General features: G+C 30.5%; 1 long non-coding RNA gene across 1 annotated transcript in view; it reads left to right on the plus strand.

Annotated features, from left to right (window-relative positions):
- The window catches only part of LOC115874174, a 126,896-nt gene extending 116,595 nt beyond the window's left edge, over positions 1-10,301 (plus strand). Inside the window, exon 3 of the long non-coding RNA XR_004048784.1 lies at positions 10,169-10,301. This is a non-coding gene — a long non-coding RNA (uncharacterized LOC115874174). The remainder of the gene's footprint in view (positions 1-10,168) is intronic.
- The last annotated feature ends 1,591 nt before the right edge of the window (positions 10,302-11,892 follow it).

Below are 11,892 nucleotides of genomic sequence, written 5' to 3' on the forward strand. Positions count from 1 at the left end.
TAAAGTAACTTTCCACTTCCTATAAACCAGAAAATCTGTTGAATTATATCCAAATTTTTGTAAAATACATTAATTCGAAAAAATGTTGATCGTTTTATCTCTTTTTTACTACTAAATCGTGCTGTAATGTTTCATTCTGTTGCAAGGTTATCAACTTTATTTTTCAATTGATCGAATTGATTTCTAAGGTTCGTGACGCTTTCAAGTAGTTTTTTAGACTGAATTCCTAATCTACTAGTACGAGTGTGTAGTATAGTGAGAAGATAGCATATTCAAGTCTATTGCAAGAGAAAATACTTGAAACGAAATGTTAACAAAATTATATAGAACAAATGACAACAATTTTCAAATCGATTGGTCTCCATCATTCCAGATCATTCAGCGACACCCGTACAAGATCAAAAAGATCTAAAAATTCTCACTTCAGTTCACTGTTAAAAGGGTACGAGTTTCGCTGGGTCCGTTAGTAATATTAAAACAAAAGGTTATTTAAAAAATGTCTATACCTATGTGGCGGATTCATCTATCCAAAAAAATCCTTTATGTGTATTTCACCACTGCACTGCAAGACAAATCTACAAAATAAAATAGTTATTTTTTGTAAACACTTCTGCGTTAAACCTAAACGGACGCTGCTTGTCAGAAGTTGTGTTTACAGTAATAAAAATTTGCCTAACAAAGAAAAAAATGCTTAACGTTTCGGAAAGTTTTCTCTTTTCGTCGTCGAAAGCAAAAAAAAATATAAAGGATCAAGAAAAAAACAATTTAAAATATTTAAATTGAACTTCGTTTAACGTTCTTAAATTAACGTTCTTTCTCGTATGTGGTGAACAACCCTGTGGATTAGCAATTCAGCGGAAAAAAGAAAAATAAAAGAGGCTTTTTTAATTCAATCTAATAAAAATAAATAGATTGCTCATGCATCTGTAGATGTTAGTAATGTATGGCAATCGCTTCTTTGATTTTAAAGAACATAACATAAATAAACATAACGTACGTAAAATTTAAAAATAATCATACAGAAAGTTTGGGCTTTTTGGTTTTACCTTATTAAGTAATTGTTATCAGGTAGTAATTGTTAATTTTGAAGTTTAACATATAATGTCATTTTAACAGAACGTCAACGATTTCTTGTAGACGTATCTGTTTTAAAAAGTAAAGTGTTCTCGAATAGTTCAATTTAAATATTTTAAATTGTTTTTTTGTTGATTCTTTATATTTTTTTTTGCTTCCGACGACGGAAAGAGAAAACTTTCCGAAACGTTAAGCATTTTTTTCTTTGTTAAGCAAATTTTTATTACTGTAAACACAACTTCTGACAAGCAGCGTCCGTTTAGGTTTAACGCCAGAAGTGTTTACAAAAAAATAACTATTTTATTTTGTAAGATATATATATATATATATATATATATATATATATATATATATATATATATATATATATATATATAAATAACTGTACTGTATATATATATATATATATATATATATATATATATATATATATATATATATATATATATATAAATAACTGTACTGTAAAAAAATTTAGATTTTTCTTGCAGTGCAGTGGCGAAATACCCATAAAGGATTTTTTTAGATAAAAGGTTATTTAATAATAATAGTACATTTAATATTGGTAAATTTATTTCATTTTGGATTTTTGGTTGCATTGTCCGATTTTTGGAAGGTACCTATATAAATTTATTTAAGAAGTTCTAATTCATTAGTACAAAACCTGTCGTAGATATTATTTTAAAGTTCACAAAAGTATGACACCTCGGTAATATATATTGTTATTCCTGGAAAACAAACAAGTTTAAGGAAAATAATATTTTATCAGATAAGGATCTTCATTGGAAACTTTCGTAAGGGTCATGTTACCCAAACTGCGGAGAAAGCTTTTTCGGGTGTTTGTTGTAATTTAATTAAAATTTTTAGCCCCATCGGAAGCTCGGTTTTGTTGAATCAACGATTCCCTCGAGGAAAATGTAAATTTTAAGATTCTGTTCTTATATCGTACCGAATATACCGAAATTTACTTCAATTTGAGTATAAAATTTGGCTATTAAAAATATACTGGATAAATAAGTATTCTTTTTTGGTTTAGTTTCTTTGGCCATATATTTTTTCTTTTTGTTCTTGGCTTTAGGTCTTTGAGGTCTCAAAGATGTTACTAGATTTTGTTAATAATTTTATTTTCATTGACAATGTTTCGACAGTCATATATTATATTTTTCAAGCCTTTTTAATTACATAAAAGAACAGTCAGTTAATAAAATCAAAGAGATAAAATGTCGAACATCATAATGAAACGCGTGTAAAGTTAAGCTAAGAGGCATTAGCCGAGTGGCTTAGTTACACAAGTTTCATTAAAAAGTTCGTATCGAACGTGTATCATTCAAAATTTAATCTACGACGCGACACGAGGGACGATCCAAAGAGATTTGATTTAATTTAAAATATTAGAGATATCCTCATAAAAATTAAAATTCAAAATTATTAGGTGCCCATGTTAGTCGACGCCGTGGTAATCGTGCTTGTTGATTGTTTCCATTTTGACTTTGACAACTCAATTATTGATGTTCAATTTTGTGTTAAAGTTCAGTTTTAGCAAAAAGCAAAAGGTAATACTAATATGGGTGATTCTAATTCTGAAAGTGTCCCTTCGGATATTGAAGGCATTGCGCAAAACGTTGTCGATTCCCTACTTCCCGAAAATTCAAGACAAACTTACGAGCAAGCCTATGTAAAACTTGAAGATTGGTGTAAAGGGAAAGGAATCAAGAATAGCAGTAACGAAAAGGTTCTCCTGGCATATTTTGAACATCTTTCAAAACATAGGAAGACTTCATCACTTTGGGTATATTATTCCATGCTACGTTCAGTTATATCAGTGAAGAAAAATACAGATATTAGTAAGTGCGTCCATTTAATTGCATTTCTAAAAAGAAAATTGGAAGGATTTCGGTCAAAAAAATTGAGAATTTTAAGAAAAGAACACATAACTCGTTTTTTGTTGGAAGCTGATGATAAAACTTATTTCCTGACAATAGTTTCATTGATGGTGGGACTTGCGGGAGCCTGCCGGCGTATCGAGTTGACAAATCTGCAGCTGCAAAATATTAAAGATGAAGGACAATGCATTCATGTCATTATTCCATTTACGAAAACAAAGATATCACGAGATTTTTTTATAACGAAAGGGAATGTTGAAGGAATAAATATGGTGGAAATGGTACGAAGATATATAGCTATGCGGCCAAGCAACACAGAGCATACTCGATTTTTTGTGGGGTACAGAAATGGAAAATGTATTAAGTAACCCGTTGTCATTAATACTTTAGGGAAAATGCCGTATAAAATAGCATTGTTCCTAAGTCTTCCAAATCCACAACAATACACTGGACATTGTTTCCGTAGATCGTCTGCCTCGTTTCTTTCAGATTCAGGAGTGGATTTATTAACTGTTAAAAGACATGGTGGTTGGCGCTCTAACACAGTGGCAGAAACCTATATAGAAAATTCCAAAGAAAATAAGAAAAAAGTGTCATGTAATATTTTGGGTAACATTTCTGGCAATGAGGGGTTTTCAACAAGTTCAAGCACTCAGGAAATAAATTTACTTTCTAAAAATTCAACTCACCTGTCATCGTCTGGAATTAATTTAACCAATTGTACTGATATTATAATTAATGTTTACAATAAATAAACGTATTTAGGTACCTTTTTTTGCTTGTTTCTTATTTTAAAATTTGCGTGTTATTATGAATTCATAATAGCACTCATTCATAATAGCACAATTTGCGTGCTATTATGAAAGCCATAATGACATCCAAATGACAATGTTAAATGTGTCATAATGACATTGTCGTAGATTAAAACTTTATATTATTTTATTTGTTTGAACCTTTGAATAAGAAGACTAAGGAAGGAGCATATCAAAAATCTTAGGTACACCGCGATGGGCCTCAAATATGGCCGACTTAAATTCCGGTTTATCAGTGCCGTTCTAATTTTATTTAAAAAGTGTAAAACTATGATGTAGGGTAGACGTGTGGTAGACTCAATAATTTGTTATTTTATTTTACGTTGTGAATAAATGTTGGTAGTTATTAAAATTGTTATAAAAATATATAATTCTAATAAAAATAGATAAGTTATAATAAGTATTTATTAACACAAACATCCGATACGCTACTGAAGCAGGTAAGTCAAATTAACGTATCAAAATTCTTTGACATCTGATCTTTGACAAGTAGTAAATAAAAGCTAAAATGCAAGAAAAATATATAATTTAGTTAATTTAAGTGAATTTCATAAATGATCGGTTTACTACATGTATGTATATTATATAGTCACTTACTAGCGAAAAGTTGTTCCATTATTTCACTCAATTTTTGCCGAGATCTACCGCACGCTACACAACCAACTATTTTAGAGTCTTTTTCGATAAATCGCGATAGTGTCACTGTTAATTTAAGTTCTGCCACAATTTCCATCTAGATTTACTACCTTTATACAACTATCAGTAGTAGAATAAATAATAAATAACATAAAATAAGCTCCGTAAAGACTGACAAATCCACAAAATTTGGAATCAAATTCAAATGTGTCAAATGAATCGTCAAACAGAACTGTCAAGGATCCCCACCCTAGAGTGCTTTTTCCGCTCACCATGTATGAATCTTTGAATAAGAAGACTAAGGAAGGAGCATAATGCTATCCACGTATTCTTATTCAAAGGTTTGAACACATCACATTCTAGTATGCGATATTTTCCATTGATTTTTTATTGTTTGACGTTAATTTTCTAAGTGACAAGTTGTTTTCCTACTGAACTGATCAAAATAACAAGTTGCTTTTGTAATATTTCGATTTCTTTAAAACTGAAACTGGTAAACGGAATTTTAAATGTACTAAACTTGTAATAATATTTTTTAATTATTTCGGATTATTGCATTTTATACTTTTAATGATCTATTTTCAAAAGTTAATTTGCAGCAGAGTTATTTTATAAATATTATTTATTTGACATAAATATAAATTAGTTATTTTTTATACAAGACGATAAAATGGTATTGTTACGTTTTTTGTCGGTTCCGTGTGGATAGAAAGTCACAATTTATTTAAACACAATTTATTTAACACTAATTAACAAAAACAATAACGATAAAAGACTTAAAGAACAATGTACAAACGATTTATAACTATTTATCTAGAAAGAATTTATTTTGAATTTAGTGCGTCAACTGTACTCGTCTATTTATTTCTGTCCTCTTCAGGCCACAGCCGCCGGCTTTTATACCCACAGCTAAAGATTTCTCCAATAATCCATAGATCATTAGGTGCATAAAGAAGGTTTCGAATGTTCTCGTATGTACTACTCCATTCCAGTGGAACTCGATTCTTCTCGAACGTTCGAATGAATCATTACGGTGTCTATTCTTTAATGCGATATTAAGTAAGGTTATCGGGATATACCGGGTGCGTCTCAAAAGTGACTCACCCCTATAACTTTTTTATTTTTTCAGATAAAACAACGAGATTTGGTATGTTAGTATATGACATAAATTAGGATTGATTGACATATTCAATTGTTTTCGGTCACTTCCGGTTTTACCGGAAATGACCACAACTTTTGGTTTCTAAATGGCACCCTCGGTATTTTTTTACTTTATTCGATAGAAAATGACACTCTAAATAGAATGACCTTTGACGTTTTCGCATAAGGTTTATTTGAAATTGTAACATGCGGTTCATAATGACAATTCGACTCGAAATACCAAGTGTGTGGTATCAAATTATTCGCAAAAAAATGCTTTTTCCAAATGTGTTAATGAGCCACCCTCGTTCTATTTGAAAAAATTGAGATATGATTAGAAACACGATTTGGGCATCTTTTAACCGGCCAGGACAAGACACTAAAACATTAGACAATCAAATCTATTTTTCCAAGGCTCCTTGCTAAAAAATTAGTGTTTTTAACACAGTCATGGCACTCTAGATTAAAATTTAAAATACAACTTGTTTTTGAGCGAATATGTCAAAAGTTGACATGTGCTATGTGATTCGGTTCAGAGTGTCATTTTCTATCGAATAAAGTGAAAAAATACCGAGGGTGCCATTTAAAAATCAAAAGTTGTAGTTATTACCGGTGAAATAGAAAGTAACCAAAAACAGTTGAATACGTCAATCAATCCGAATTTATGTCATATACTAACATACCAAATCTCGTTTTGTTAGCTGAAAAAATAAAAAAGTTATAGAGGTGCGCCACTTTTGAGACGCATCCGGTATAGTTAGGTTAGGTCGAGTCCACACGGGTCCGCAACAGTATTTCGCGAGTGAATTAATTTTGGGAGACGACAATGCAATTTTATCGTCGTGTATAAAACAATATTTATTTCCATAGCGAGTTACGTTTTAAAAAGCATTCAGAAATTATTATTTAAAGGAATTTATTACGAGTACAAAAAATATTGTGCTGGGTTGTCGTTGGTTTCTATGTAATTTGACAAATAAATAAAACTGCCTCTTTAGTTGTCAGTTTTGAGTCAATATTTTTTAATTTTCTTTCGTGTCGATTGCTGGTTGAATTGGAGCCAGAAATAGCTCAAAACGAAATAAGTAAATTACCAACAGATATTCAGGCTGAGGCGACAAACGCCATATCCAAACTACTTCCATTTAAATCCCGAATAACTTATGAAAAGGAATATAAACATTTTCAAAAATTGAAGCAATTAAAAAACGTGCGAGAAGAAATAAAGGTTTTAACCTATCCTCGCTCTTAAAGTATTATCATTTAATCTACCCTTGCGGTTAAAGTACTATTTTATCTACTATTTTTGATAGATATAAGGTAATTTTGACAGTTGCTATGGAAAAAATAATCTTTATGAAATAAAATAGTTCTTTTTGGTATTAAAAAAACAATGTTGTGAAGAATTTATTTAAAACATGTCCAATATGCAACGAAAGAATGGAAGAAAGTATCGTATGATCGAAAAAAAACGGCGTCAAAGACGACTGGGGAATGACAATCTATGATAACTTTGGCGAGGTTAATCTTTAGACGTCATTTATTAAAAGTGACATAAAACTTGTCAAAAATTAACATTAATTATAGAAAGATGAAAAAACGGTAGAACGTTATAAAGAATTTTGTTTGAAGCTTATTATACATATATTTACAACCTGGGTGCCGTACCTTCGACACATGAACGCATTAAACAAGTTGCAACAGAGATACCTTAGACAACTCTTAAGAGTCCGGTAGTTCCATCATATCTCAAACGTATCGGTCCTTGACAAAGCTAACTGCGAGAGTATTGAAGTCATGGTCACAAAATCCCGCTTAAGATGGGCTGGTCACGTATGCAGAATGCAAGAAAACCGCATGCCAAAATCTCTGCTTTACGGTGAGCTTGTAGACGGTAAGATGAGGCCAGGTGGACAACTGAAAAGGTACAAGGACATTTTCCACGAAAATTTAAAGGGAATTAACATGCAGAATGAGTGGGAAAAAGGAGCTCATAATAGAACTCAATGGAGAAGGGTTGTAAACTCAGTTAACAGCGGCAACCAAAAAGTAAAGAGGCAACAAAGCAATGAGATTTTTGAATGTCCGGAGTGCGGTAGGCAGATAACATCACGTATCGGGCTTTTCAGTCACAGAAAAGCTCATGAAAGAAAACGCCTTGCGTGACCATCTTCTTTATGTGTGTCGAATACTCGTCAGCGAGTAACGGCTGTATGTATGTCTGTATATATTTCCATACTCTTGGAATTCAAGAGAATATTTCTATTTTCAATCCGTCCGTAATTTTATACTTGCATATTTTCTTTTTATTTTATAGTAGAAATATCATTTTCTTTGTATTATCTCTTTTGTCAACACGAAACAGTCTAGATACAATTATACACTAACTAAAGCTTTACGCTCGAACAACAGGGATAACAATCTGAGGCGAAGGTCCTTAATTTTCAACATCCAAGTCTTTTCTTAGCTTTGCGAACAAATTTCCAAATTACGAATTCCTTTAAGGGCTTTGCCTCGAAAAACTTTGCGATTTGTCGAATCGAATCGAAAAATAAACGGATTTTCCCTGTCGAGGTTTCCTCTTTTGGTCGCTTATTTAAATTTTCCTTTAAAAATACACCAGATACTTTGGGAAGTCGAAGGAGAAACTTCAAATTTTTGGTTTCTTGTGATCTTAACCAACAGCTTTGATTTGAGTGAAAGGCAGAGTAATTTTTTGTAATTTTTTATAGCAAAATAGAACACTAATTTACCGCAATACACCAAAACACTTTTATTTTTACACTGCACGTACGTTTCTCTTACCATATTAGCATCATCAGTAGATGACTAAAACTAAACTAATATCTTCAAAATGAGCGTTTATATACTCGCCCAGTTGGCACCGAACTACCCAAGTCAGTTAAAACCAAAAAGAGTAGTAGGAACAGAGAACTGGAAAGAATTGGACCATTGTCTATGTTCACACTATCTTAATTAATTTTAATTAAAAAAATTAATTTTGACGCTCTCATATGCATATAATTGCTTGTAATTAGAGACCTCTTTAATTCTTTTTAAATTATTACCTAATATCTATACAATGTGTTCTTTTTCAACAATATGCTCAGTAACGCAATATTTATCTGGTCTAACCCCATATCTGAGCTATATGTTCTTTATATCTACTTAATATTGATCTTCCAGTTTGTCCACCATATTCTGATTACAATCTTTACATTAAATTTCATAAATACCCGACCTTTTCAGTGGTGGTGTTTTATCTTTAGGATTACCTAATAATTATTGTTGTAATTTATTATTAGCACTATAGACAAGTTTATGTCAATTATAAACTTATTAAATATAATTCAATATTCTTAAAAATTATTTTTATACCAAGAGAATACTCTATCAAACGGTATTGAAACATATTTTGACGTATTTTTTCCACTTGAAAAGTCGAATTTGCAGAAATCGCAAACTTATAACTAGGTAGTTCTAATTATTTTATCACCTAATGAAGGAGAATATCCATTACACCCAGGATCATTCCTAATTTATTTTTTCTATTTCAATTTGTTGATGTTACTTTGAATGTGGTAGACAGTGATTTAGTACTGAAACTAAAATAATTTCGGTCTTCCATTGTCTTTATTTATTTTGCTTACACTTAATTACAACACTTATTTATTTTTACTTATTTTTTGCTTACAGTGTAAGCAAAATAAATAAAAATAATGGAAGTCCGAAGTTCTTTTAGTTTTAATAGTTTTTTGATGATCGGCATGATACAAATGCGTGAATTAACATTTTGGAATAAATTGTGATATTGAAAATAGGTTTCTGTGAAATTAATGCAGCATACTTAATAATAATTTATTCAAAAAATTTAAAAAATGCCCTTTAAACTTGTAAATTGTTGTGTCAGTTGGTTGTGTGGTTAAAGTGGTGATGAATACGAACGCTTGTCGAACTCTTGATAACACTCACCCTCAGACCCGATCCCTAGGGATGGTACAGTTGGATTGTTAAGTGTTAATTACGTTATATATATATATATATATATATATATATATATAGAGTTATATATATATATATATATATATATATCTTCCCGGTAATATTTTCTGAGGAAATTATTCCGGGTCTCATATTATCGTAACTTTGATGCAATTATCTCTTCTGACATTTTTCCCAAATTTTATAATTTAAAAATTTATTTTTTATGATTTACCCTTGTTAAAAATCGAAATGAACTGAAAAAAATTCATTATACATTATTCTACAAATAACGAATTTTTTTTTCTTGCCTTAAAATTCATACTTATAATTTTTTTTGAAGATTTAATGTTATAGTCTTGCATTTTTATATGGGTATTAAAAAGTTTTTTCAAATTTTATGAATATTATTAAAAAATTGTGTTTTGGATGGGATTTGAGTAAAATCCGTTGTTAGTGAGCATCTATGTCGAGTCAGGCGTAATTATAGTAAATTTGATCCCTCTCTGACGTATAGTTTTTGAGACATTTTGATAATTTTTTAAGTCTAAAAAACAAGAAAAGACATAATTTTTCCTCCTTATAGTTTCCTCCTTCTTTATTACTGATTTTTTACTAACCTATATTTTTCTTTTATTTCAGGTAAGGCAGCAAACAGTATACTTTTAGGTAAGGGAGGAAATATTATAAACCAATATAATCAACTGGAAGTGTTTGGATTAAAATAGGGATACCAAAATTTGAAGAAATGGTTGTATTTATATCAAAAATATGATCAAGAAGTTCTACTATCAATTGTTCTTTGATTTTGGTAGTTAAATATGTACATTTTAATTTTAATTAAATTTTCTCTATGAATTGGTTTCGTGCTATGCGTACGCTTCATTTTTAAAGAATTTTGAGGTGTTTATTTTATTAATTTTATCGCAGATATATTCATAATCTGAAAATCTTCATTTGCTAAATTTAGTTGAATGGAATAATAACGATGGTCATCCATAAAATACAGTCGAAACGTAATGTGTGGCAATGAAGGGTATTAAAATTGAAAAAAGAAATAGTTGAGAGTCTATTTAAATAAAATCACTTAAACGTTGGGTAAATCCAAAACATTAATTATTATTACCGTTTTCTAATAAACAAATGTGAATCAGGTTTACTGATATTATGAATAAAAAAAACAAAATAATTAATATAAAAAAATCTGTTTCCTTTTCGGTTCCTCAATATTTGAGACATGAGTAATAGTTACTGATTTTGTCATATCGTTTTTTTTTCACGTTGAAAATGAAATTATAAAGATAGAAATTTGAGAAAGCAATTCATAGGTTCAATATTGGAAATCTATTCTAACTAAATTTCTTTCTTTTTCAATACTTGTACACGATTTATGTGCACTGATTCATTCTTTCTCGTGCGAGAAAGGACGATTGCCAAAACTTAATTACTGGCCCTACGTTCGAAAAATTAATCTTTGTTATGAGAATACGCCTGCTCCACGAAGTTCTAACTTTGTTGTAGCCCTTACCGCTGTTGCTTCTTTTGTTTCGGCTGCTATACCATTAGGACCTTGTTTTTTCTTTGGAGAAAAATAAATTAAAACCCTCCTTACTATTTCCATTTCATGACATTCTTTTTTACACAGTTTTTACAGTTTTGAGAGTTTTATTTATAATATATGTGGACACAATTCATTTTTTTTTCTTGGTAAAACATTTCTCCGGTTACGAATAACTTATTTTAATTAAATATATAGTCTCCAACTAAAATTTATGTCGACTGTAATATTTTTACTGTCGCATGTTAAGCATTGCTTACATTTTGATGAATGACCAACTATTGTTATTATTTGTAAAGAAGAATTCTTTGAAATATGTAAGTAATATTAATCCAAAAATTTGCTTATTATAGTATAAAAATATCCTGAAACCATTTTCTAAGCAATAATTATGTAACAAATGCTAAACCTATGTAAGCTTCTTAACACAGAGAAAATAAGAAAGCGAATACGAGAATGTATATAAATTATAATCTAGAATCCCCTGCAAAGGAAATCCTTCCTCAAACATGAGTCGCTGTTCGGTATATCTGGAAAAAAGACCGCCACCAATTTGCCGAGGAACATGGTCGTAATAAGGGCGCGAACAGAACTCTTTGCGACATAAAGGAGCGTTCGTGCAAGCATATTCCGCTTTATTCCCCGAAACCGAATATAAATTCAAGGTTTCTTTGCCCCATCTCGCTGTTCTCTTCTTTCCATTTCGTTCTCTCAGTTTCTTGAAGCAACTGGTGCGAATTTATAAAAGGGCTTAAAGGAGCGTAGACAGGACTCAGTTGTTTTCGGAAAAATGTGTTTCGATTTTATG

Source organism: Sitophilus oryzae, unplaced genomic scaffold (genome assembly GCF_002938485.1).
Source record: "Sitophilus oryzae breed Bouriz unplaced genomic scaffold, Soryzae_2.0 scaffold_1234_pilon_pilon, whole genome shotgun sequence".
NCBI classification, from domain to species: Eukaryota; Metazoa; Arthropoda; class Insecta; order Coleoptera; family Curculionidae; genus Sitophilus; species Sitophilus oryzae.